Source organism: Cebus imitator, unplaced genomic scaffold, assembly GCF_001604975.1.
Source record: "Cebus imitator isolate Cc_AM_T3 unplaced genomic scaffold, Cebus_imitator-1.0 Scaffold266, whole genome shotgun sequence".
Taxonomy (NCBI): domain Eukaryota; kingdom Metazoa; phylum Chordata; class Mammalia; order Primates; family Cebidae; genus Cebus; species Cebus imitator.
In genome coordinates, this window is record NW_016107581.1 from 321,910 (window position 1) to 349,291 (window position 27,382).

Consider the following 27,382-nt stretch of genomic DNA (forward strand, 5'->3'; position numbering starts at 1 on the left):
AAAAAAAAAAAAAAAAAAAGGAGGTTGGCCAGGCGCGGTGACTCACATCTGTAATCCCACCACTTTGGGAGACCAATTTGGACGGATCACTTCATTCCAGGAGTTTGAGACCAGCCGGGGCAACATGGCGAGGCCCTGTCTCTACAAAAAACACAAAAATTAGCTGGGTGCAGTGGCGGATGCCTGTAGTCCCAGACACTGTGGAGGCTGAGGTGAGAGGATCCCTTGAGCCAGGGAGGAGTGCTTGCAGTAAACTGTGATTGCACCACTACACTCCAGCTTGGGCTACAGAGTGGGACCCTGGCTCATAATATTTTTTTTTAATATAGAGGTTTATTGTGCATTCATTCAGTAGATATTATTTAGTGTCTGTCTACTAAGGAAGGGGCCAAGGCACTGGGATTCTGCGGGGAATCCGAGCATCCCCGCCTCCCGTTCCTGCCTCGTGATTGGCTGCCCTTGGGCCAATGGCTGAAGAGTCCACTGCTCTGCTAGCCCCGCGGCATCCTCCAGCTGCAGCTTCCCTGTTCGGTTTGCAGGCGGCGCTCTGGGCTCACTGACTCCTCGGTCACACGCAGACCTGGTCCCACCCTCTCTGATTCTTTCAGATTCTCAGGAATGAAGAGAGTGTATACCCCAGCGTCCCACCCTCTTTGCAAAGTCCTTTTGTGAATTTTTCTGCCTGTGCAGGTTTCCAATACAGGTCCAGAATCCCTCGCCCGCCTCGTATTAACCAACCCCGGCTCTCGCGTAGATGTGACCTCCAGCCATTCGGGCCCCTGGGGCGATGCTTGGGAAATCTTGACCGCGGCCCAAGCCGGCAGGCGGCACTTCTCTGTGTCGGTTAATTGTTTACTCGGTCGTTTATTTATCCTGCAGTGGAGGCTAGCCCGGTGCGCGGAGGCGGCTGCCCCCAGGGAAGCCCGCTTCCTGTGGTTGGCTTGCTCAGCTACTATCCGCCCTCTTGCGCACTGGAAAAAATTGCAAAGCTGGGAATGCACCCCTTGATGGTTCCGCTCATGCAACAAAACAATGCCTGAGTCCCAGACCTGTGCCTGGATCCGTGCTAGAGACATCAACGATGACTGAGACAGCCCTGGCCCTGCCCTTCAGGGGCCTCGCAGTCCGATGGGAAAGACCTGTCACCAGATATGGACCACCCATGGTGGCCAGGGCTTGGACGGGAGACCTAAAGGGATTGTGGGAGTCTGGAGGGAGCAGCTGACCCAGCCTGCCGCGTCAAAGAAGGCCTCCTGGAAGAGGGGATATCTGAGCGAACATCTCAGAGAAGGCTAGAAGTTAGTGGACAGGACTTTGTCTCTGGCTACCATGTCCGCAGTGCCTACCATCCCCTTGTTTAGCATTGGATCCATTCTTTTTTTTTGAGATAGAGTCTCTTTCTGTCACCCAGGCTGCAGTGCAGTGGCCAGATCTCGGCTCACTGCAACCTCTGCCTCCCGGGTTCAAGCGATTCTCGTGCTTCAGCCTGCCAAGTAGATGGTATTACAGGCCAACACCACGACGCCTCGCTGATTTTTGTATTTTTAGTAGAGATGTGGTTTCATCATGTTGGCCAGGCTGGTTTTGAATTCTTGGCCTCAAGTGATCCGCCCGCCTCAGCCTTCCAAAGTGCTGGGATTACAGGCCTGAGCTACAGCGCCTGGGCGACTCATTCATTTTTATTTATTAACAAGTATTAATTGTGGACCATTTGCCAGAATTTGGAACTAGCCAGAATCCCCTGCCTTCAGAGGGTTCACACATAAAATGTTGATAACAACACAGAACATTTAATCTTTTTTTTTTTTTTTTTTGAGTTGGAGTTTCGCTCTTGTCGCCCAGGCTGGAGTGCAATGGCACCATCTTGGCTCACTACAACCTCCACCTCCCTGGTTCAAGCAATTCTTCTGCCTCAGCCTCCAGAGTAGCTGGGATTACAGGTGCCCACCACCATTCTCGGCTATTTTTTTTTGTATTTTTAGTAGAGACAGGGTTTCACCAGGTTGGCCAAGCTGGTCTCCAACTACAGACCTCAGATGATCCACCGGCCTCGGCCTCCCAATGAGCTGGGATTACAGGCGTGAGCCACTGTGCCTGGCCACATTTAATCTTTTTAGAGACAGGGCCTGGCTCTGTGACCCAGGATGGAGTGCAGTGGCACAATCACGGCTCAATGAAGCCTTGAACTCCTGGGCTCAAGTGATCTTTCCTTCTCAGTGTCTCAAAATCCTGGGATCCAACACAGAACTTCAAACCTTGATGAAGTGCTATGAAGAACAGGTGTGTAGTAATGTGACCCAATTGTCTGGGTTTAAATCTCAAACCCGCCACTTACCAGCTGTGTAACCTCTCTGTACCTTGTAACTTACTCATAAGGTTATGTGGATTCCAGTGAGTTAATAAGTCTAAAGTGCTTTTAGACTTTTGCCTAGCATGTCCAGTCATGGTGGCTCATGCCTGTAAACTCAGTGCTTTGGGAGGCTGGGCAAGAAGCTGCTTGAGGCCAGGAGTTTGAGACCACCCTGAGCAATATAGCAAGACTCTCCCAAAAGAAAAAAAAAAATTGGCCAAGTGTCATGGCAAGGGCATGTAGTTCCAGATGCTCAGGAGGATTGCTTGAGCTCAGGAGGTTGAGGCTGCAGTGAGCCATGACCGTACAACTGCACTCCAGCCTGGGCAACAGAGCAAGACCTTGTTTAAAAAAAAAAAACCCACAGAAAACAAGTAAAAAGAATGTTGTGGCCAGGCTCTGTGACTCACGCCTGTAATCTTATCACTTTGAGAGGCCGAGGCAGGTGAATCGCTTGAGGCCAGAAGCTTGAGACCAGCGTGGCCAACATAGTGAAACCCCATCTCTACTAAAAATTCAAAAATTAGCTGAGTGTGGTGCCTGTAGTCCAGGCTACTCAGGAGGCTGTCAGGAGAATCACTTGAACCTGGGAGGCAGAAGCAGCAGTGAGCAGAGATTGGACCACTACCCTCCAGCCTGGGTCCGAACAAGACTCCGTCTCAAAAAAAAAAAAAAAAAAAAAATTAGCAGGGTGGGGTGGTGCATGTCTGTAGTCCCAGCCGTAATCTGAAAATAAGAAATAAAAATAAAAAAAGACTGTTGCTTGGCACAAAGTACTTATTATTATTATTTTGAGACGGAGTCTTACTCTGTCCTAGGCTGGAGTGCAGTGGTGTGATCTCGCCTAACTGCAGTGGTGTGATCTTGGCTAACTGCAACCTCCTGGGTTCAAGCGATTCTCCTGCCTCAGCCTCCCGAGTAGCTGGGACTGCAGGCACATGCCACCACACCCGGCTAATTGTTTGTATTTTTAGTAGAGATAGGGTTTCACCATGTTAGCCAGGATGGTCTCGATCTCCTGACCTCGTGATCTGCCTACCTCAGCCTTCCAAAGTGCTGGGATTACAGCCGTGAGCCACTGCACCCGACCTCATTTTTATTATTAAAGAATGAGGGATCAGTCCAAATCTGGGAGACTACCCTGAGAAGGTGACTTCAAGCTGAGAGTTGAAGGGTAAATCTGAGCTGATGGGCACCCAAGCAGTTTGGGGGATCCAGAATGAGCCCAATCGTCCTTGTTCTCCAGGTGCTGCCAGTTCACAAATTTAAGATTGAAAGGACCTGGAACACTGCATAGCTGTTATAAAGACATTAATTTGAAGTAGGGGTATCAGGATTTCACTGCCCCTCCGCCCCCGCCATCTTTCCCGTGTTTCCTCAAGTAATCTTAAAAATCCGTTACACACCAGGGTTTGCAATGACAGCTCATGCACTCTATTTGAAAGCCCCCACTGCTTAAAGAAAAGTTGTTTTTAAGTCGCTAACATCTAAAAATCAGTTGAATGCATTAAAAGTGTGTGTGTGTGTGTGTGTGTGTGTGTGTGTGTGTGTGTGTGTTTGAGATGGAGTCTCCCTCTGTCGTCCAGGCTGGAGTCCAGTGGTGCGATCCTGGCTCACTGCAACCTCCGCTTCCCAGGTTCAAGTGATTTCCTGCTTCAGCCTTCCGAGTAGCTGGGATTACAGGAGCCAGCTGCCATGCTCAGCTAATTTTCGTATTTTTAGTAGGGACCGGGTTGCACCATGTTGGCCAGGATGGTCTCAAACTCCTGACCTCAAGTGATCCGCAAGCCTGGGCCTCCCAAAGTGCTGGGATTACAGGCTTGAGCCAATGCACCTGACCCGAAAAGTGCTACATTTAAAAAAAGGTAAATGGAAACAACCTTTAATATAAAAAGCTTTATTAACGGGATAAACAAGCCCATGTAATTTTATCAACGCTTATAGAGTGCTTACTACATACAATCCATGATTTCCTGTGCTTTACAGAACATAATCTATTTAATTTTCACAGCACCCCTACGAGGGAGGTACGATTATTATTATTTTGAGACAGAGTCTCCCTCTGTCACCCAGGCTGGAGTGTAGTGGCGCGATTTCGGCTCACTGCAACCTTTGTCTCCTGGATTCAAGCGATTCTCCTGCCTCAGCCTCCTCAGTAGCTGGGATTGCAGGCCTGCGCCACCACGCCCGGCTAATTTTTGTATTTTTAGTAAAGACGGGGTTTCACCATGTTGATCAGGCTGGTCTCGAACTCCTGACCTCGTGATCCACCCGCCTCGGCCTCCCAAAGTGCTGGGATTACAGGCGTGAGCCACCGCGCCCGGCCTATTATCCCATTTTAAAGATGAAGAGACTGATGGCAGAATTGCAAAATGTAATAGGAAACATCCTTTTTTCATGCATTCCACAAATATTGGCTTGACGCCCGGGAAGCTCATCTTCCACGATCCGTACTTCCGGAGGAGTCCCAGAGGAACACCTCTTCAGTTCAGAGCAGTCAAAGGTGACAGCGGTGCCCTCTCCCATCACTACTATTTCCCCTTCAGGCGACCGAACTGACATTTGATTTGCAATCATTTGCACAATGCGAAGTGACAGGCTTGAGCTGCACACAGGACCAGGCCGTCTTCCCTCTCCTGGGTATCAGACGATCACAGAACCAAAAACAAGTTGTATGGACGCGCGCGTTGCCTGTAGATTTTTTTCACTGCCAGGAGAAAGAGCACGCGCTCTCTAGCCCCGCCTCTTCTTCCGGGACGACGAATTGCGGGCCTCCGATTGGGGGGTGAGGCGGGCCACGCCTCCTCGTAGTATCCAATCAGCTCCCTCGCTGGGTGCGCTCCCTCCTTCTCAGCCCCGCCTCACCGCCCCACGTTACGTCGCTCCTTCTGGCCTCCTCCGTTATCCCGGGGGCTGCGGCTGGCGCGGCAAACCCACCTCCACTTGCTTCCCATTGGTTGGTCAGGTCCCGCGCGAGCGGGATCGCGCCCTTCGCCCCCCACCCCCAAAACCGGGCCATGCCTTTCTCCTTTGGCTTTCTCCAGGAGCCAGCGTGAGGCGGCAGATCGGCTCCTTGAGGCGCGCGCGCAGGGACGCGCGCTGCTCTTGCGAGCCACTGCCTCCGCCCCGCGACAGCAGCCGCGCCGGCTGGCAGCCCCCCGCGTACGCGCGCTCGCTTATCCTGCTCCCTCTGCTCGTTTGCAGGTTGCCTCGTGCTCCGTCTGGCTACGGCAGCCGCCGCAGTAGCGGCATTTTTGGGGGGCGCACGCGCACTGTACTGTCCGCAGCCGTTCCTAGCCCCAGGCAGCGGCGGTGCCAGTGAGTCCCTCGGGTGCGCACGCGCTCTGATCTCTCCCCATTGCCTCGCACTGGTTGTCCCTTCGCGGCGCGCGCTCAGGGGCCGTTATCCCCCTGCAACGGTCCCCGGGCCGCGCACGCGCAGTAAGGAGGGGGCGCGCGCGCGGGAGCGGCCGTCGCAGGAAGGAGGCGCCGCCGCCGCCATTGCGAGGGAGGGAGGGAGGGAGCGAGGCTGGTCCGCCCTCCCCCTGGTTCCCGCCCCTCCCCCCTTCCCCTCCCCGCCCCCCGCCCCGAGGGAGAGCCGCGGCGCGGCGGGAGGAGGAGGTGGAGGAGGCGGAGGAGGGAGCCCGCGAGGGAGGGTCCGCCCGGCCCCCCGCCGCCGGAGCCGCCGCCGCCGCCTCGGCCGCTGCTGGACTAGGAGCAGGGGAACATGGCGCCGGGGCCCCCGTCGCCGTTGCCGGGATCCTTGAGGCCGGGGCCGCGCTGAGGGCGCCCAGCTGGTGAGTGCGGGAGCTCGCGGGCCCGGGGCGGCGAGGCCGGGCGCCGCCCCGCTGCGGGGTCCAGGGGGAGGCGGGGACGGCGGGGCCCGGAGCCCGCGAACAATGGAGGAGCTGGAGGGGGAGGGGAGGAGCGGCCCCCCAGTCCCCCGGGCCCCGCGGTCCCGGACGCTTCGCGCGTCGGCCCGGCCCGTGGGGCCCGCCTGCCCTTTGGACTTGCCTCTGCCCGCCCAGCCTTGCTGTCCCTGCCGCCGCCCCCACCCCCGACCCGTTGGGATCTCGGTGTCTGCCTCGCAACCTCCCCGACTTCAGCCAACCGGCTCCCAATTTTGCGTCCCCCTTCCCTTTTCCGCCCCTCCGTGATGCCCTTCGCTGTTCCCGGGCTCTGCACTGGCACCCACCTTCTCATCACTGACCATTCTGTATCCCTTATTTGTGGCTCCCACTTTCGAGATCCTTGACCCTTCTGCCTCTTCTCGATTCTGTTCTCAACACCCTTCACATCTGTCCTCGGCCCCTTCTTTGACCTACCTGCTGTGCTATTATTACTGTCTCAGAATCTGTTGTACCTTGGGAGCTGTCCCTTTAGGACCTGCGGTTCTAACCCCGTGGAGATCCATCGGAGACCACTGTTCGGCTAAGCACTGCTGCCCCAGGTCTTCCCCTTGGACTTAATCCCGTTCCCTCTTGGGCTCTGCTGCTTGCATTTCTGTCTCTGTCCTCTCAGCCTGCTGCACCCCGGAATGCCCCTCGGCTGCCTTTCTGACCCTTCCGTGCCCCAGTTCATTCCCTGGATCCCCTCGGACTTGGCTGCACCGTGCTTGCCGCCTTCACTTCTCAGCTCTTGCTCCCGTTTGCCATTCAGACCCTTTCCTCTCTTCCAGACCTTTCTGCCTCTCAGCTCTGCCCCTTGCCGGACCTCAGATCTTGCTGCGTTCCCCTCACCTGCTTGTTTTCTGACTTTGCCTTCCCGGGGAGCAGCCTCCTCCCCCTTCTCTGACTCTGCAGGTCTCCCATTTTTGCCATTCACTTAACTGATCTCTCCCTAACTCAGTCTGCCTTCAGTTTCAGCCCCAGTGTTCTCTTGGAGGTTTCATCTCCTCCCCACCTCCTTTTTGGCACTCCTCTGAGCTACTGCATTCATTTGCTTCTCCTTTCTTTGGCCTGTCTCTCCTTCAGTTCTCTGCCTAAAAACTGCTTCCTGTCCCCTCTTTGCTCCAAGTCCTCTCCTCCCCGTTTTGTCCCTTAGACGTGCCCTTTAATCTCACTGTACCCCTGTTAACTCTCGGGCTGGTCCCCCATCCCCTTCCCGTTCTGCGTCTCACAGACCTGCCTACCCACCCCGTCACCCTTTTTGCACCTGCACTTTTTCCTCTTATTTTATTAAAAATTCTGCTCCATCCTCTTTATTTAGTGTTTGCCTCCCCAGCTCTGCCCCTTCGGAGCTGTCCACTTGCCCGCACATTTTTAGATCCTTTTTTCACTTCTGTATTGCCGTTCGATGTCAGAGCGGTCTTTTAACACTGGGTTTCTTGTCACCGTGTCCCCCCTCTGTTCCCTCCCGAGTCTGAGTTTTCCACATGGCATTCTCTTCCCCTCACCATTTTGATTCAGCCCTCACCCTTCACTGTCTGCTTTATTTGCCCACCCTCCACTGCCCTGCCTCTTCTTGGAGTTCTTACTCTAATTCTGACATTAAGATGTCTTCTTAATCATCGTTTCCTATGTATTCCCCCCACCCGCCACACCGCCCTTTTGGAGCTGCCTCAGCGCTGTGATAGATTCTCACTCCCCTTTGATGTCCCTTTTCCAATTCTGTTCCTCCTTGACTTGTTACCTTCCTCACCTTTTTTTTTCTTTCCCCGTGTATCCTGCCAGGCTCTTCTTCCGTGTTGTTCCTATCAGACCTGCTTCTGGCAGCTCACCACCCGAGGCCCACCCGTTCCCATTGAGCACTTCCCCTTTCAGGCTTGTCTTTCTCTGTTCTCCATCCCTCTGCTGCAGAGGCCAAGGGGCTACATTGAGCCTTAGGTTCTCCAGGCTCTGAGACTGCAGATTCTCTCTCTGCACCCTAACCCTGAGGGTTCTATCCCCAGGGATCCTGGGAGATCTGGGTAAATAGGTGGGGGTTGGTTGATTGCTACTGCTCTCTGGAGTCTGGGAGTGTCTCCCCCATTTCTCCCACTTCTACCAAGGTTAGTAGTGTGGAGGGAGGTAGCTCTCTTTCCATTGCCCCATTTTCTTTCCTCTGCTCTGTTTGCTCTCCCCGTTCCATTCTCTGGGCTTTGCAGCTTTGTGTCCTTTGGAAAAGGGGAATGCAGCTGCTCATAGATCTTTCTTCTCTTTCTCACTTTCCCTCTTTCCTTCTCTGAGCCATTGCATCGAGTACCCTCTCTCCCCTTCCACCTCTAAGCCAGCACCCCTAGGAGTGTACTTTTTTATTTTTTCTTCCCAGCTAACAAGTCATTTTGTTTTTCCTCTGCTGGGGAAATGCCAGTATTCCAGTTTTCAAATTCTCCAGATCCCACCAGGGGCTAAGGCCACACTTGGACCTAGGGGGAAGCCGCTTGCCTTCCCTAATGGCCTCTGGTTTGCAGTGTGGCCTTGGGGGAGGGGATGGGAAGGTGGGCTTATTTCTTTTCCACCTCTGCCCCTGGGAAGGCTCCAGTTTCCTGGTCTTCAAAATGGTGAGGGCTTGGGTTTGGAAAGCACTTTGCGGTTGTTTGTTGAAAGAGAGAGTGCCAAGTGTCACTCAGATTTCTGCCCTCTGGTATTGCAGGCACTCCCTGCCACAGGAGCTGAGTGCCTCTGGGCAGATCCGTGCTAGATTCTGGGGCTCATTGGTGTACAAGGGGTGTGTGGGTGGGCCCTGACATTCCTTCAGCTTTTTGAGTGACCTGATTTGGTAGAATTAGAAAAGGGTGCCAGGAACTGGCGGATGTGATTGGATTTTTAGTCTTATTATCTGAGAAATTTGTCTTAGCTACTATTCCTGAGCTGTTTTCCTTAGTGACTATATGATTGGGCTGGGGTTTAGGAAGTTCATTCAGGTCACTCAAAAAAGCCCAGCTCATGTAGGAAGTTCATTCAGGGGTAGAGGTGGTTTTTACAGAAAATCCATCTAACCATTTTCTTCCTTAACTTGGGAGAGGGGATCTTTTGTATGTTCTAGGTTTATTTATTTTATTTCTTAAGTAAATCAAAAGCCTGATTTTTCCCCCTGCTGTGGCCTAGGGCAATTGTATATTAAAGTACCCATCCAGCTGTGAAGGAGCATTTACTGGAAGGACTTTCTTAACTGAGCTATGATCAAACTTTGTTTATTTTAGCACTTATTTAGAAATAATTCTGTGTAGACACATTTGAAATAAAAAGCATTCACTGTCATATACAGAGTTGGACCATTCACTCATCAAATGCTAGGGCATTTGTATATGAGACAGTGAAGAGGGCTGATAGTAGATCTCTGTGGCTCCTTGAACTTTTTTCAATGTTTCTGACAGAATCTGGTAATTTTAATGATCTGTGTATAGCATGGGCTTTCACCATTATTGACTTAAAGATTTTTGGTTCATTTTCGTTGGTGAATCTCTAGCCTTGTGTGTCATGATTAATTCTCTGAATTTATCTTAGAGTTTGTGTTACCCATGTTGATATCAATAGCTGTTTTTTTATTCTTAATGTGGAAGTGACAGATAATTAAGAATAAAAACAACGGTGTATGCAGTACTGCTTAAATGTGTGTCCCAGAGTTTTAATATCATTGGCAGCATAAAAAGGTCCTGCATGCCCAAAGCCTAAGTTTACATAATAGGGGAGAAAGGAGGCAGAATAAAGAGCCGATTTTTCTACCTAAACTGACAACTGATGTTCTTAAAGACTGTCAGATTTCTCTGAGGTTAGCAGAGGCCCCAGCCCCAGCGTTGACATTTGCTTTCATGATGGATTGGATGCTACAGAAGTGTGAGGTGGTACCATTGGCCTTCTGGCACAGTTAATGTGCCATTTGGAGTGGGGGGCTGGAGCAGGAGATGGCGGTAGACAACTGCTTTCACCATAGTAACATGTATTCAAGGGCTCTTGCCCTGCCTAGAAAATCTTTGTAAAGACTTTTAGAAACTGATCTGATCAAAGTTTCTCACTTCCATCATCTTGTTTTCAACCAACCTTTTTTTGGCCATATCTTCCCCCCCACCCCCCGCCCTTTTACATGCCCCCCATTTTCCTTGACCTGATGAAGGTCGACGCATTTAGGACAGTGACAAATCAGAAAATATTCATTCTTCTTAATCCAGATGAGAAGAAGGTGGAAGAAGTTGTCCATGTGCAGATTCATGGGCAGATCCATGGCCCTGATGGCGACTTTTGGCAAAGGACACAGCCTGGGAGGGGGTGAGGGCTGCACAGGTGACAGTACACCATAGCTTAATAGATGTTTGGTGAGTCTGCATGTGAGGAGGTGATGCATCAGGTCAGTATAGCTGGAGATTGAAAAGGTGGGAATGGTGATTCTTCCCGATCTAGTCTGGTCTGCTTCCCGAATCTTTGGTCCACTGTGGTCTCCTGAGAGGTGTTAGACCCCCATCAGCGTCTTCCTGTGATCTGCTATGACTATTGTGAGTCACCTCTTGGCAGTCTAAACAGTGCGTTGATTTACACAGTCATCGTGGCTTTTTTGTTTTTTTGAGATGGAGTTTCTCTCTTGTTGCCCAGGTTGGAGTACAGTGGCTCAATCTTGGCTCACTGCAACCTCCGCCTCCCAGGTTCAAGCAATTCTCTTCCCTCAGTCTCCAGAGTACCTGAGATTACAGGCATGTGTCACCACTCCAACCTAATTTTTGTATTTTTAATAGAGATGTGGTTTCACAATGTTGGCCAGGCTGGTCTTGAACTCCTGATCTCAAGTGATCCACCCGCCTCGGCCTCCCAAAGTGCTGAGCTTACAGGTGTGAACCCCTGTGCCTGGCCTGTTTTTCACTTTTTAAAAAAAAATTTCTTGCTATTCATCGCAGCACTATCCATGTAGTCCATTTGGTAAAATTTCTTTTTCATGATATATGAAATAGCTTAAATTGAGATTCTTTGCGTGAAAAGAGAAGGTGACTAGCAGAAGTACCTCCTTTGATGCCTTAGTTCATTGGAACTCAGTGTGAAAATCAGTGCCTAGTCCAGCCTCCTCATTTACAGGTAGAGAAATAGAAGGCTGGTATAGGGCATTGTGACAGGCTTCTTGCCACAGCAAAGTGCTAGACTTATATAAGGGCAGGGACCTGCCTTCTGATCTAGCCCTTGTTCTTATTAGTTGAACCTTGAACAAATTGCTTTACCTCTCTGGGCTTCATCTTCCTACTCTGAAATCTGGTGTGCTGTCCAGGTCTGATTGTAGATGCTTGTCGTTCTGGGTCACTTACCAAGTTAGAGCTGGGGCTTAGGACTAAGCTCCTGTTGCTGCTGCTGTTTGATTCTTCCCTCAACTGCCAACCCCTGACTGCCTGTCATCAAGTCCTGTAACCCAGAGTCTGGGTAGGGGGCTGTTTCCCTGGGAGATGCAGTAATATGAACTGAATTACCCTTGTTGTATACTTTTTCAGATATAAAATAAACACTACCTGTTTTTCAAGCATTCACATGGAAATTACTTTATAATTTAGGGGGTTGGGGTTATCCAGATTATACTGGCTGCATAGCTAAAACCATATACCTCTTTTAAAAACAATATGGAATTTTTCAAGCTGAGTCATTGTTGACCTAGGCTTTCAAATAGCAATGGTCTGAATAGCACTTGTATTGCTGGTATTAAGAAATGCAAACAAATAATTCATGTTCATCTTCTCAAAAGTTTATTTAACTTTTCATACAACACTTTATCAGGCTTCATCTTTGAAGAATTCTTGAAGATAACTTTTGGCATCTGTCAATCCAATTTTCATTTATTTGCTTCCCTGCTGTGGAGAAATCCTATGAAGTTGGTATGTTAGCAGAGAACCAGATACTTTGAGCCATGAAGCATCATACAGGAAAGTAAGATTTATTTCAGTTGAAAATAGCCAGACTTGCCTATCTCTCTCATCTTCCTTTATTGAAATGAACATTTTATGCACTTTGCAGCAGTTGTGACTGTTGTATTCTATATCTGTAGGTATTTCCTGCCTCTTTTGCTCTCCTAATATCTCTGCATTCTTACTTGGAAGATGTCCTTGTCCTGGCCACTGTAGTAAATTGGTGATTGAATTTGAACAGTTGAGAGGCAGCTTCCTGTGATATAAAGAACATTGAAGAAACCTGGGTCCTAGCCCTAGCCCTGCCATTTACTAGCTGTGTGACTAGCCAGATCATTTTCATTTCTCTGGACTACAGCTCCTTCATTTGAAAAACGAAGGGATTATACTGGTTGGTTCCCATTCTGCCTTATTTTGTGGCTAATACTTGATTGTCATCTCTCTCTAGATAGTAAACTCCTGAGGATGAGGAGTCTCTCATATTATTAGCTTTGATTTCCCACCACACCTAGCAAAATACCTTGTACTTGGTAGGCCCCCATTACATCCATGTTGATAGAAGATAAGCAGGTGCCAAAGTCTTTTTTTTTTTTTTTGAACATATTTGTACCAACTGTAATGGCCATTTGCAGGCTTTAAATGCTTAGAGGGCATGCTTTCCTGGTCAGTCTTTTTTTTTTTTAATTAATTAATTTATTTATTTATTTCCCCAAGACAGAGTCTGGCTCTGTCATCCAGGCTGCAGTACAGTGGTGCAATCTCATCTCACTGCAACCTCCACCTCCTGGGTTCTAGCAATTCTTGTGCCTCAGCCTCCTGAGTAGCTGGGATTACAGGCACATGCCCACCATGCCCATCTAATTTTTTTTTTTTTTTTTGAGACAGAGTTTCACTCTTGTTACCCAGGCTGGAGTGCAATGGCGCGATCTCGGCTCACCGCAACCTCTGCCTCCTGGGTTCAGGCAATTCTCCTACCTCAGCCTCCTGAGTAGCTGGGATTACAGGCGCGCGCCACCATGCCCAGCTAATGTATTGTATTTTTAGTAGAGATGGGGTTTCACCATGTTGACCAGGATGGTTTCGATCTTTTGACCTCGTGATCCACCCGCCTTGGCCTCCCAAAGTGCTGGGATTACAGGCTTGAGCCACCGCACCGGGCCTCCATCTAATTTTTATAGAGACAGGGTTTCGCCATGTTGGCCAGGCTGGCCTTGAACTCCTGATCTGAGGCGGGTGATCCACCCGCCTCAGCCTCCCAAAGTGCTAGAATTACAGGCGTAAGCCACCACGCCTGGCCCTGGTCAGCCTTTAATCTGCATACTTCATGATCATGATGACACAGTTAATAAGTAGGCAGTGTTATGAATCCAGATCTGATTGATTTCAAAGTTTGTGTTTAATTGACTACATTGCCTCTCTTAGTATAAGAATAAGCATAGTTCATCACCTTAAGGAATTTCTAGTCAGTTGTAAACAATTAACTATATAGGGTGAAGGGAAGTACATGTTGAATAGACTATTCTGATTAATGTCTGGCTTCTTGGGACACAATCCTGTATTAATAGTCTTGAAGATTTTCATACTCAGAGATTTGAGCACACAGTAGGTTCCATATCACAGTATTTTGAAAAGAATCTACGCCACAAGTACTGGCTTGTCTTTTAGCCAGCATTTTGGAAAAGTTAAGCATTTTATTTCTGACCTGGATTCAAACACAGGTGTAATAAAACTAGGTGTAAGTAAACTAGTCTAACAGGAAGAAGACAGAGATGTTTGGTCATGTAATGACTCCTTCAATCCGCATTTTTTTCAGCAAGTAGAAAAGTATTTGGGTAGCTACAAATTGAGAGATTTTCTTTAGGCAACTAAAATATATATAGATAGAATATATACAACTACAATTTGTCAATTTACAATTTAAAAATAATTTTAAAAAGAAACATACAGATAGAAATACATTTTTCCTCTTGAGTTATTTATGTGGAGCTCACTATGATACTTTTTTTTTTGCAGGGGGATGTATTCTTGCTGTGTCACTCAGGCTGGAGTGCAGTGGTGCAATCTCAGCTCACTGCAACCTCTATCTCCCAGGCTTAAGTGATTCCCTTGCCTCAGCCTCCCAAGTAGATGGGATTACAGGCACTGCCACCACGCCTGGCTAGTTTTTTGTATTTTTAGTAGAGATGGGGTTTCACCACGTTGGCCAGGCTGGTCTCGAACTCCTGACCTCACGTGATCCACCCACCTTGGCCTCCCAAAGTTGGGATTACAGGTGTGACCACCACGCTGGCCATGATACTTTATTTTAGTAACTTTTTGCATTAAAAAAAAAAGTTAGTGTAAAAGTATGCTGGTTAGTTACAGCTAATAGCCTCCTGAGGTATATATATATACACTTGGCCAGGCATGGTGGCTCACGTCTGTAATCTTTGGGAGGCCAAGGTAGACAGATCATCTAAACAACTAACCCCCAGAGGTTAAGGCTCCAGTGAGCCAGGATTGCGCCGCTGCAGTCCTGCCTGGGCGATGGGGTAAGACCTTGTCTCAAAAAAAAAAAAAATTATATATACGTGTGTGTGTATATGTGTGTACATCTATATATATATATATTTGCATTATGTGTGTGTATGTATATGATTGCGTTGTACTTATTCCCCATTTTCATGTAAAAGAAAGGTCAAAACTGTGACTTTATCTTTTGCAGCCTGCACTACTTAGGAATCAGACAAAGGAAAATGATTACCATTAATTGCTATGGGCAATTAAAAAGAGTTCTTTGTTCAGTAACAAATTGATTGTGTACAAATGAAAGTCAGCACTGCAATAACAAGATTATTAGATTCTTGAAATCTGTATCTTCTGCTAGAGTAGCTTTCACTTCAAGGGAATTATTTCACTGGGAATAGCATACCTAAATGATTGGTGATAAAATGTATCACTAGGTCCTTATTTTTCAAAAATGCCTGTTAACTTTGTAGGTTAGAGGCTGGTGGATGCTGCTTTCATGTAACCTTTTTAATGGACTGAAATCACTGTATAATTTTTTTAATGCTGCCAACACAGAAGAAATTTCTTCCTCTGATTGGTCAGTCAGTTGAGGAATGTAGATAAAATCTTTGATAAACGAGGAAAAAGGGAAAAAGACTCCTGACTGCTATGAAGTGGGTCTTGGCTGTTGGCACGTACCTAGTAGTAGTCACTCAGTAACCACAAAGGCTTAAAAAATAGCAGCATTAGCTAAAGCAGTTGTGATTTGGTCTTATGTATATACAAGGTGTATACATTTTCTTCCGTACAAATCCTCTTTTAAGTTTTTTCTTAGAAAATCAAGGTATAGCCGGGCATGGTGGCTTATCCTGTAATCCCAGCACTTTGGGAGGCTGAGGCGGGTGGATCACGAGGTCAGGGGTTCGAGACCAGCCTGACCAACATGTTGAAACCCTATCTCTACTTAAAAAAAAATAGAAAAATTAGCCAGGCATGGTGGCTGACACCTGTACAGTAATCCCAGCTACTTGGGAGGCTGAGGCAGGAGAATTGCTCGAACCCAGGAGGTGGAAGTTGCGTTGAGCCGAGAGCGTGCCATTGCACTCCAGCCTGGGTGACAGAGCAAGACTCTGTCTCAAAAAAGAAAAGAAAAGAAAATTAAGGTATAGACTGGGAGCAGTGGCTCACATCTGTAATCCCAGCACTTTGGGAGGCTGAGGCAGGAGGATCAGCTGAGGTCGAGAGTTCAAGACCAGCCTGACCAACATGGAGAAATCCTGTCTGTACTAAAAATACAAAATTAGCTGGGTGTGGTGGCGCATGCCTGTAATCCCAGGTACTGGGGAGGCTGAGGCAGGAGATCACTTGAACCGGTTATGGTGAGCCGAGATCACGCCATTGCATTCCAGACTGGGCGACAAGAAAGAAACTCCATGTCAAAAAAAAATTAAGGTGGCCGGGCGCAGTGGCTCACGCCTGTAATCCCAGCAGTTTGGGAGGCCGAAGCGGGTGGATCACGAGGTCAAGAGATCGAAACCATCCTGGTCAACATGAAGAAACCCCGTCTCTACTAAAAATACAAAAATTCAGCTGGGCATGGTGGCGTGTGCCTGTAATCCCAGCTACTCAGGAGGCTGAGGCAGGAGAATTGCCTGAACCCAGGAGGCGGAGGTTGCGGTGAGCCGAGATCGCACCATTGCACTCCAGNAGGCGGAGGTTGCGGTGAGCCGAGATCGCACCATTGCACTCCAGCCTGGGTAACAAGAGCGAAACTCCGTCTCAAGAAAAAAAAAAAAAAAAAAATTAAGGTATAATCTACATGTAGAAAAGTACATAAATCTTAATGTACATTTCTGAATTTTTTGCACATTGTTCAAAAAATTATGCCCCTTTTTCATGTGAAGGGGCATAATTCCCTTTCCTACGTAGTTCTTACTATGCTGAAAATTATTTGAGAGTCTCAGTATACGGCACTTCAATTATTACTTTATGTTTAATATATAAATGTGAACATGCAGGCATATTTCTTTTTTTTTCTCTGAGATGGAGTCTTACTCTGTCGCCCAGGCTGGTATGCAGTGGTGCAATCTCGGCTCACTGCAACCTCCACCTCCTGGGTTCAAGTCATTCTCCCACCTCAGGCTCCTGAGTAGGGGGGATTACAGGCGCCCGCCACCACACCCGGCTAATTTTTGTATTTTTAGTAGAGACAGAGTTTCACTATGTTGGATCAGGCTGGTCTCAAACTCCTGGCCTCAGTTGATCCACCCACCTTGGCATCCCAAAATGTTGGGATTACAGATGTGAGACACCAAGCCCGGCCCATCTAGGATATTTCTAACTTTACCTGTCTAGGCAAGGTCACACACCTGGAAAGAATGGGATAACAGTGATTTCATTGTATAAATTATCACAAGTGTGATAGCATTCTTTTAACAACAGATCTTTTCTACTTGTGTTGTAATTCCAGATTATTTTGGTCTCTGTTTGCTGGAAATTAAAAAAAAATTGTGGTCACTGCTGGTGAGAGTGAAATGGGACTGATATTGAAACTGCCATCAGGCCAGTAAAGTAGTGTGAACTTTCTGGAAAGTAGTTTGGCAATGTTTTGTTTGCTTGTTTTAGTCTCGCTTGGTCACCCAGGCTGAAGTGGAGTGACATGATCTCAGCTCACTGCAACCTCTGCCTCCCAGGTTCAAGCAATTCTGCCTCAGCCTCCGGAGTAGCTGGGATTACTAATGCGTGCCACCATGCCCAGCTAATTTTTGTATTTTTAGTAGAGATGTGGTTTCAATATGTTGGCCAGGCTGGTCTCGAACTACTCACCACATGTGATCCACCTGCCTTGGCCTCCCAAAGTGCTGAGATTACTCGCGTGAGCCATTATACCTGCCCAGCAATGTTTTAAGACACACAGAACACTTGATCTACTTATAAGAATCTATGGGGGCTGGGGGCTGTGGCTCATGCCTGTAATCCCAGCACTTTGAGAGGCCTAGGTGGGCGGATCACCTGAGGTCAGTTGTTCCAGATCAGCCTGGCCAAAATGATGACACTATGCCTCTACCAAAAATAGAAAAATTAGCTGGGCGTGGTGGCTGGTGCCTGTAATCCCAGTTACTCGGGAGGCTGAGGCAGGACAATCACTTGAACCCGGAAGGCGGTGGTTGTAGTGAGAGATCTGATCGTGCCACTACATTCCAGTCTGGGTTACAGAGCAAGACTCTGTCTCAAAAAAAAAAAAAAAAAAAAAAAAAAAAAAAAAAAAAAAAAAAAAAAAAAAAAAAAAAAAAAAAAGAATCTATAGGGACCCAGAAATAGGGATGTGAGTCAAGATTATATACAAAGGAGATGTTAACTATGTTAACTGTAGGGACGCTTATAAATTAAAAACAAAAAGCGAAACAATCTAAATGTTTTTACTTTAGGGAAATGGTTTGCTTTATGTAAAGGTTATGGAGTCATTAAAAAAAAGTATGTTTTTGAGAATGCTTGACATGGGAAAGTGCACACAAAATAAAATTAAATATGGGAAAAGGTAGGATATAGAACTATAAACAGCATGAGTTCAGTTGTTTTAAAATATATGTGCAAAAGTGGAAGAAATATGCTGAAGTGTTGTTACTTAACTGTGTTGTAGGATTATGGGTGATTATAACTTTTTTTGAATTTTCCCAAGCTTTCTACAATGATCTTACTATTTCTGATTCAGGGGAAGAAAAGATTAAACAAGGTTTTTTTTGTAGTGTGGTATAAACAAATGAAGGAAAAATTGAGCCGAAAAGCAAGAAATTAGTCATGGTAACATCTGTTGCACTCTAGTACCTTTGAAGGTAAGGCAGTCGCCCTTTCTTAGAGAACAGTCAAATTAATTACTAATAATATTACCTAGTACTAACAGTGATCTGTTTGTTACATACCAGAAGACTACAAAATGTTACCTCATACTGTCCTCAAAATAACCCTCTGGGGTAGGTGGTATCTCACCTTCTAGATGCAGAACTGAGGTTCCAGAGAGGGGACTTGACTGAGGCCACCTGGCTTGTCGATATCCAAAGCAGTCTGACCTGGAGTCTCTGCTCTCTACTGCCTTCTCTGGCCAACTTTACACTTTCCAGAATGCTTTCCCACAGTGTGATCTCAGTCCAGAGATGAAGAGAATTCAAGTCTACTGCATGGTCAGTAGATAGAGCTGAACCCCCGGTTCTCTGTGAACAAAGTTCCCCACTGGCATCTGAGGTGTGCTTGTTTTAAGAGAAAGGAGTGGGACAGGCACGGTGGCTCACGCCTGTTGTGGGGCTGAGGTGGGCGGATCATTTAAGGTGAGGAGTTCAAAGCTAGCTTAGCGAACATGATGAAACCCTGTCTCTACTAAAAACACACACAAAAAATAACCAGGCATGGTGGCAGGTGCCTGTAATCCCAGCTACTTGGGAGGCTAAAGCAGGAAAATTGCTTGAACCTGGGAGGCAGAAATTGCATTGAGCTGAGATTGCACCGCTATGCTCCAGCCTGGGCAACAGAACAAGACTCCATCTCAAAAAAAAAAAAAAAAAAAAAGAAAAAGTGAAAGGATCCATTGGTCAAAGTCAGGAATGGCTATGAAATTGGTTATGTGTTCCCTCTTACTGGCCAAAAACATTTTAATAAGGTTAAAATTTATTTAATATTTAAACTATTAAATTTTTTTCCCAAACTTCTATTTTGAAGTCCTGTCTTGAATTAGTTTTATATAAATATTTAAATAATTTAGCAGTAAGTCTAGTAAGCAAAAGAGGGAACAAACTAAATCTTTGTAGTTCCAGAGGATAGAGGGAGACATCTGGGTGTCCACAAGGTTTAAAGTGCACAGAATATGCCTCCTCCTCAGGATTTATATGCTGTTTATAAAACAAAAGCAATTCTTCCCTTGCAGGTAACACAGGAACACTCTGTTTCTTTAGCAGAAAGTAAAAAATTTAGAAGGCCAGTGGCCTGATTATTTTTCCTTGATCTTATCTTAAAGAATTATGTGTGACTAAGCATTTCAGTGCAAGAATGCATTGACTAGGGAGACAGATTTCATCTTATTATGAGAAGAATTTTTAAAGAAGCAATCCAAGCTCATGTTTTGTCTTTTTTTGTTGTTTGTTTGTTTTGAGTTGGAGTCTCACTCTGTCGCCCAGGCTGGAGTGCAGTGGCATGATCTTCAGCTCACTGCAACCCCCACCTCCCGGGTTCAAGAGATTCTCCTGCCTCAGCCTCCCAAGTAGCTGGGATTACAGGTGCCCGCCACCATGCCCATCTAATTTTTGTATTTTTAGTAGAGATGGTGTTTCACCATATTGGTCAGGCTGGTCTTGAACTCCTGACCTCATGATCCGCCTGCCTTGGCCTCTCAAAGTGCTGGGATACAGTTGTGAGCCACCGCGCCCTTTTGTCTTGAATATGCAGTAATTTTCAAGTTCACCCCATTTGGTTTTGTTGTTATTTAACAAGATGTCTACACATACATCTATTAAATATTTGCTTACTGATCATTCTTTCTGTTGTTGGAGAGGGTAACAGACCTTCATTGCAAGGAGGTTGACGTTCAGGCATCAGGAAGAAATTGCAAAATAAAGCGCTTTGGATGCTCTGTGAGATTTTTGTCTTTTGTTCCTCCATTTGTTCTGTGACATCACCTAGAACATGACCTGACAGGCCAATATGAGCTCAGTCTTGGTTGAATAAAAGTATGAGTTTCTGAATGAGACAGCCCTAGAAAAGATGAAGTCTCTCATCTTTCAGTCTTTAGATTCTTGGGATTCCTCATGCTGTGTAGAGGAAAGAAACTTTTCTGTTGTTAGTTTTCATTTGCATCCTACCAGCTTTGTGACTTAGGATGAGTCATTTATTCTTATTTTGAGTTATTTTGTCTATAAAATGGGCTTAAATACCTGTTCTGCTTGCCACAGTCTTTATTTTTATTTCTTGAGAACTAACTGCCAAGAGTTACCATAGCTTTAAAGTTGGTAACCTTTTAGATTGCTGGGAGAACGAAAGAGAACAATTAGGTAATTAAAATGTTCAGGTAAGCGAGCATGTTAGAGGGCTGCACAGGCGGCATGATGAAATTTTGGATCAGTGGAGCAGCACATGCTATCGATTTGTTGTCTCTTGGTCTTTGTAGAACTTGTAATTTGCCCCTAGGTAGCACATAGTTTGAAGGTCTTATCAGAAAGTGCCTCATACACGTAAATGTTAACACCAGGTCATAAGGCTAACTAGCAGGTCATAGGCTAAATAGCAGTTGTCCACATTTGTTGAGGCACTCTTTTTCTCATCATGATACATGGCCTGGGTCCCAGTCCCACCTCTTAACCTGCTCTACACCCTCTGACAAGGCCCTTTAAACTCTTGGTGCCTTAGGCACGTTGTCTATTAAAAAGGAGAATATAGTAGTTTTTACCCACAGGGTCACTGTGCTAGTTAATATACTTAGTATATATGTCATCATTAGTGTTCTGCTATCTGGACCTGACTTTAAAAAATTTTTTTTATTTTTGAGACAGGGTCTCACCCATGGTCCATGGATTGCGGTGGCGCAATCATACCTTACTGTAACCTTACCTCACAGGCTCAAACAGTCAACTCCCAGCTTCTGAGTAGCTAGCTGGGACCACAGGTGTACATGTGCCACCATGCTCAGCTAATTTTTAAAATTTTTAAATTTTTTGTAGAGACAAGACTTGCTGTGTTGCCAGGCTGGCCTTGAACTCGTAGGCTCAAGCCTCCCTTTTCCGCCTCCCAAAGCACTGGGATTACAGGTGTGAGCAGCTGCACCTGGCTAGATTTGGCTTTAATAGACCAGCTAAACATAACTGAGAGATAGTGTGGGATTAGTTCCAGACTACTGCCATAAAGCAGATAAGGCAATAAAGCCAGTCACACAAATTTTTTGGTTTCCCAGTGCATATAAAAGCTACGTTTTGGCCGGGTGCAGTGGCTCACACCTGTAATCCCAGCACTTTAGGAGGCTGAGACGGGCAGATCACGAGGCAAGAGATCGAGACCATCCTAGCCAACATGGTGAAACAGTGTCTCTAGTAAAAATACAAAAATTAGCTGGGCGTGGTGGCACACGGCTGTTGTCCCAGCTACTCAGGAGGCTGAGACAGGAGAATCACTTAAACCTGAGAGGTGGAGGTTGCCGTGAGCTGAGATCACACCACCGCACTCCAGTGGTAATAGAGCAGGACTCCATCTCAAAAACAAACAAGAATTAGCCGGACTTGATGGCACATGCCTGTAATCCCAGTTGCTCAGGAGGCTGAGGCAGGAGAATCGCGGGAGGCAGAGGTTGCAGTGAGCCAATATCATGCCATGCACTCCAGCCTGGGCAACAAGAAGGAAACTCTATTTTCACAGAGATGGAGTTTCGCTATGTTGGTCAGGGTGGTCTCAAACTCCTAGCCAAGTGATCCGCCCACCTCAGCCTCCCAAAGTGCTAGGTTTATAGGCATGAGCCACCGTGCCCAGTTCCCCCAACTTCCTTTTTTTTTTCTTGAGAGGAGGTCTTATTTATTATGTCACCCAGCCTGGAGTGCAGTGGTGTGGTCATGGCTCACTGAAGCCTCAGCCTCCTGGGCTCAGGTGGTTCTCTGGCCTCAGCCTCCTGTAAAAATATGTTATTGCTTAAAAAATGCTAGTGATCATCTGAGCCTTTGGTGAGTCATAACCTTTTGCTAGTGGATGATCCTGCCTTGATGCTGATGGTTTCTGACTCATCAGGGTGGTGGTTTCTGAAGGTTGGGCTGGCTGTGGCAATTTGTTAAGACAACAACGAAGTTTGCCACATTCATTGATTCTTTTTTTCATGAAAGATTTCTCTGTAGCATGGAATGCTGTTTGATAGCATTTTATCCACAGTAGGACTTCTTTCAAAATTAGAATCAAGCCTCTCAAACCCTGATGCTACTTTATCAGCTAAGCTATGCAATACTCTTAATCCTTTGTTGTCATTTCTGTAGTGTTACAGCATCCTCACCAGGAGTAGATTCTGTCTTAAAGAATTGCTGGGCAGACTGGGCACAGTGGCTCACGCCTGTAATCCCAGCACTTTGGGAGGCCAAGGTGGGCAGATCACCTGAGGTCAGGAGTTTGAGACCAGCCTGGCCAACATAGAGAAACCGTTTCTACTAAAAACACAAAAATTAGCCGGGCAAATGCAACCCAGGAAATAGAGGTTGCAATGAGCTGAGATTGTACCATTGCACTTCCAGCCTGGGTGGCAGAGCTAGACTGTGTCTCAAAAAAAACCGCTGGGCACAGCGCCCAACGCCTGTGACCCCAGCATTTTAGGAGACCAAGGTGGACAAATCACTTGAGGTCAGGAGTTCAAGGCCAACCTGGCCAACATGGCTAAACCCCATCTCTACTAAGAATACAAACGTTAGCCAGGCATGGTGGTGCATGCCTGTAATCCCAGATACTTGGGAGGTTGAGGCACAAGAATTGCTTGAACCCTGGAGGCAGAGGTAGCAGTGAGCTGAGACCGCACCACTGCACTCCAGGCGGGGTGATGGGGTGAGACCCTGTCTCAAAAAAAATTAACTTTCTTAGCTCACCAATGAGAAGCAATTCCTGTCCAGGCACGTGACACACGCCTGTAATCCCAACACTTGGGAGGCTGAGGCGGGCAGATCACCTGAGGTCGGGAGTTGGAGAGCAGCCTGGCCAACATGGAGAAACCCCATCTCTACTAAAAATAAAAAATTAGCTGAGTGTGGTGGTGCATGCATGTAATCCCAGCTACTCGAGAGGCTGAGGCCGGAGAATCTCTTGAACCTGGTAGGTGGAAGTTGCAGTGAGGTGAGATAGCACCATTGTACTCCAGCCTGGGCAACAAGAGCAAAACTCTGTCTCAAAAAAAAGCCGTTCCTCATCTGTTCATTTTATTATAAGATTGCAGCAATTCTGTCTCATCTTCAAATTCCATTTCTAATTCTAGTTCACTTTCTACCACGTCGGTGGTGACTTCCTCCAGTGAAGTCTTGAACTTCTCAAAGCTGTCCATGAGGGTTAGAATCAACTTCTTCCAAATTCCTGTTAATGTTGATATTGTGACCTCTCTCATGAATCATGAATCTTCTATTTTTATTTTGTTTTTTTAAGAGATAGGGTCTGGGGCCGGGCGCGGTGGCTCACGCCTGTAATCCCAGCACTTTGGGAGGCCGAGGCAGGTGGATCACGAGGTCAAGAGATCGAGACCATCCTGGTCAACACGGTGAAACCCCGTCTCTACTAAAACTACAAAAAATGAGCTGGGCATGGTGGCGCGTGCCTGTAATCCCAGCTACTCAGGAGGCTGAGGCAGGAGAATTGCCTGAACCCAGGAGGCGGAGGTTGCGGTGAGCCGAGATCGCGCCATTGCACTCCAGCCTGGGTAACAAGAGCGAAACTCCGTCCCAAAAAAAAAAAAAAAAAAAGAGATAGGGTCTGCTCTATCACCCAGGCTGGAATGCAGAGGTGTGATCATAGCTTACTCTAACTTTGAACTCCTGGGCTCAAGGGATCCTCCTGCCTCAGCCTACCGAGTAGCTGAGACTACAGGCATATGCTGCCATGCTGGGCTAATTTGTTTTGTTTTGGTTTTTTAAAAGAGATATGGTCTTACTACATTGTCCAGGTTGGTCTTGAACTCCTGGCCTCAAGGGATCCTCCTGGTGGGATCCTCCTGGTGTCGTGTCCTCTCAAATGAATGTTCTTTTTTTTTTTTTTTTTTTTTTTTTTGGAGACCTGGACTCTGTCACCTAGGCTGGAGTGCTGCAGTAGTGTGATCTCGGCTCTCCACAACCTCTGTCTCCTGGGTTGAAGCCATTCTCCTGCCTCAGCCTCCCAAGTAGCTGGGATTACAGGCACACACTACCACACCCAGCTAATTTTTGTATTTCGAGTAGAGACGGGGTTTCACCATGTTGGCCAGGCTTGTCTTGAACTCCTGACCTCGTGATCCACCTGCTTCACCTCCCAAAGTGCTGGGATTATAGGTGTGAGCCACCGCTTTTAAGCCCAAATGCATCTGGTATTTGTCCTAATGCTCTTCCTCCCCTTGCTCCTCACCCACCGACAGGCCTCAGTATGTGATGTTCCCCTTCCTTGTGTCCATGTGTTCTCATTGTTCAACTCCCATTTATAAGTCAGAACATGCTGTGTTTGGTTTTCTGTTCCTGTGTTAGTTTGCTGAGAGTGATGGCTTCCAGCTTCATCCATGTTCCTGCGAAGGACATGAACTCATTCTTTTTTATGGCTCTAGGCTGTTTCACTTTCTCGTCACTCGTGTTCACTAGAGTAGCACTTTTATTATTATTATTTTTTTAGAGACGGGGTCTCGCTATGTTGCCCAGGCTGGAGTGCAGTTGCTATTCACAGGCGCGACCCCACTACTGATTAGCATGGGAGTTTTGACATGCTCCATTTCCAACCTCTGCCAGTTCACCCCTCCTTAGGCAACCTGGTCCCCTGCTCCCAGGAGGTCACCATATTGATGCCAGACTTAGTGTGGACACCTGATCGACATAGCCCACTACAGCCCAGAACTCCTGGACTTAAGCGATCTTCCCGCTTCAGCATCCCGAGTAGCTGGGACTACAGGCACCCGGCCACTTTTAATTTCTTTTGGTAACTTTTCCTTTTCGTTGACAACTTGACTGTTTGGCACAAGAGGCCAAGCTTTCAGCCCCTCTTAGCTTTTGACATGCTTTCCTCACTAGGCGTAATCATTTCTAGCTTTTTTTTGAAAGCGAGGGACACGTGACTCCTCCTTTCACTTGAGCATTTAGAGGCTGTTGTGGGATTATTAATTGGCCTAATTTTTGTTTTGTTTTGTTTTGTTTTGAGACAGAGTCTCACTTTTACCCAGGCTGAAATACTGTGGCATGATCTTGGCTCACTGCAACCTCTGGCTCCTAGGTTCAAGCATACCTCCTGCCTTACTCCCCCAGTAGCTGGGATTACAGGCACAAGCCACCATGCCTGGCTAATTTTTGGGGTTTTTTTTTGTTTTTTTGTTTTTTTTTTTAGTAGAGACGGGGTTTCACCATGTTGGCCAGAGTGACTTCAGACTCCTGACCTCAGGAGATCTACCTGCTTCGGCCTTCCAAAGTGCTGGGATTACAGGCGTGAGCCACCACACTAGCCAATTGGCCTAACTTCAGCACGGCTGTGTCTCAGAGAATAGGGACAGAGATGAGGAGCAGTTAGGACACATACAACATTTTTTAAACTTGCCATCTTATATTGGTGCAGTTTATGGTGCCCAAAATCAATTGCAATATTAAGAGCAAACATCAGTAGTCACAGATCACCATAACAGAATAATAATGGAAAAGTTTGAAATATTGCAAGCATGACCAAAACTTGGCATCAAGACATGAAGTAAGCACATATGCTGTTGAAAAAATGGTGCTGTTAGACTTGTTCAAGCCAGGGTTGCTAATCACCTTCAATAAAAAAAAATACAAAAACCACAGTATCTGAAGCACAGTAAAAGGAATGTCAATAAAACAGTATGCTGGCCAGGCGCGGTGGCTCACGCCTGTAATCCTAGCACTTGGGAGGCCAAGGTGGGCAGATTGCCTGAGCTCAGGAGTTTGAGACCAACCTGGGCAACATGGTAAAACCCCATCTCTACTAAAATACAAAAATTGAGCCAGGTGTGGTAGTGTGTACCTGTAGTCCTGCCTACTCGGGAGGCTGAGGCAGGAGAATCACTTGAACCTGGGGGAGGTGCAGTGAGCAGAGATTGTGCCACCTGCACTCCAGCCTGGGTGACACAGTGAGACTCCATCTCAAAAAAAAAAGAAATAGTTTGCCTATACGACTTTATTAGTTTTTAGTTTTGCCAAGGAGGGCATTTAAAAAAGAAAAATTATTTCCACCATTATTTCATAAAGGGTAAGATCTAGGCTGGGCATGGTGGCTCACACATGTAATCCTAACACTTTTGGAAGCTGAGGCAGAAGTATCACTGGAGTCCAGGAGTTGGAGGCTGCAGTAAGCTATGATTGTGTCAGCTACACTCCAGCCTGGCCAACAACAGAAAGGATCTAACTTCAGAATAAAAGATATCCCTTCCCAAGGAAACTAGCTGCCTTATAGGGACATATGTAGGTGTATGCTTATAATTCTCATGTTAAACGTAAACTGAGGAAAACTGCCACAGGCCAGCTATTTAACTTTTTAGGGCCTTAGTTTTCTCATCTATAAAATAGTGATGTTGTCCTCCCCCGCCACCCACCCCCGCCCCACCTTTTGAGATAGGCTGGAGTGCAGTGGCATGCTCACAGCTCACTGCAGCCTCAAACACCTGGGCTCCAGTGATCCATCTCAGCCTCCCTGGTAGCTGGGACTACAGGCATGTGCCACCGTGCCTGCCTATTTTTGTATTTTTTGTAGAGACAGGGTTTTGCCATGTTGCCCAGGCTGGTCTTGAACTCCTAGGCTCAAGCAGTTCCCTCGATTAGGCCTCCCAAAGTACTTGGATTACAGGTTTGTGGACTAGAGGGCAGTGGCATGATCATGGCTTGCTGCAGCCTCAACTTTCTGGGCTCAAGTGATCCTCCTGCCTCAGTTGGGACTACAGGTGTGCACTCACCATGCCTGGCTAGTTTTAAAAATATTTAGTAGAAGGCCGGATGTGGTGGCTCACGCCTGTAATCCCAGCACTTTGGGAGGCCGAGGTGGGTGGATCACGAGGTCAAGAGATCGAGACCATCCTGGTCAACATGGTG

General features: G+C 47.1%; 1 protein-coding gene across 1 annotated transcript in view; it reads left to right on the plus strand.

Annotated features, from left to right (window-relative positions):
• The first annotated feature begins 6,016 nt into the window (after positions 1-6,016).
• Positions 6,017-27,382, plus strand: part of ARHGAP35 (Rho GTPase activating protein 35) — a 136,503-nt gene continuing 115,137 nt past the window's right edge. Inside the window, exon 1 of the mRNA XM_017500386.2 lies at positions 6,017-6,147. The gene's annotated coding sequence lies outside the window, so the exon portion shown is untranslated. The remainder of the gene's footprint in view (positions 6,148-27,382) is intronic.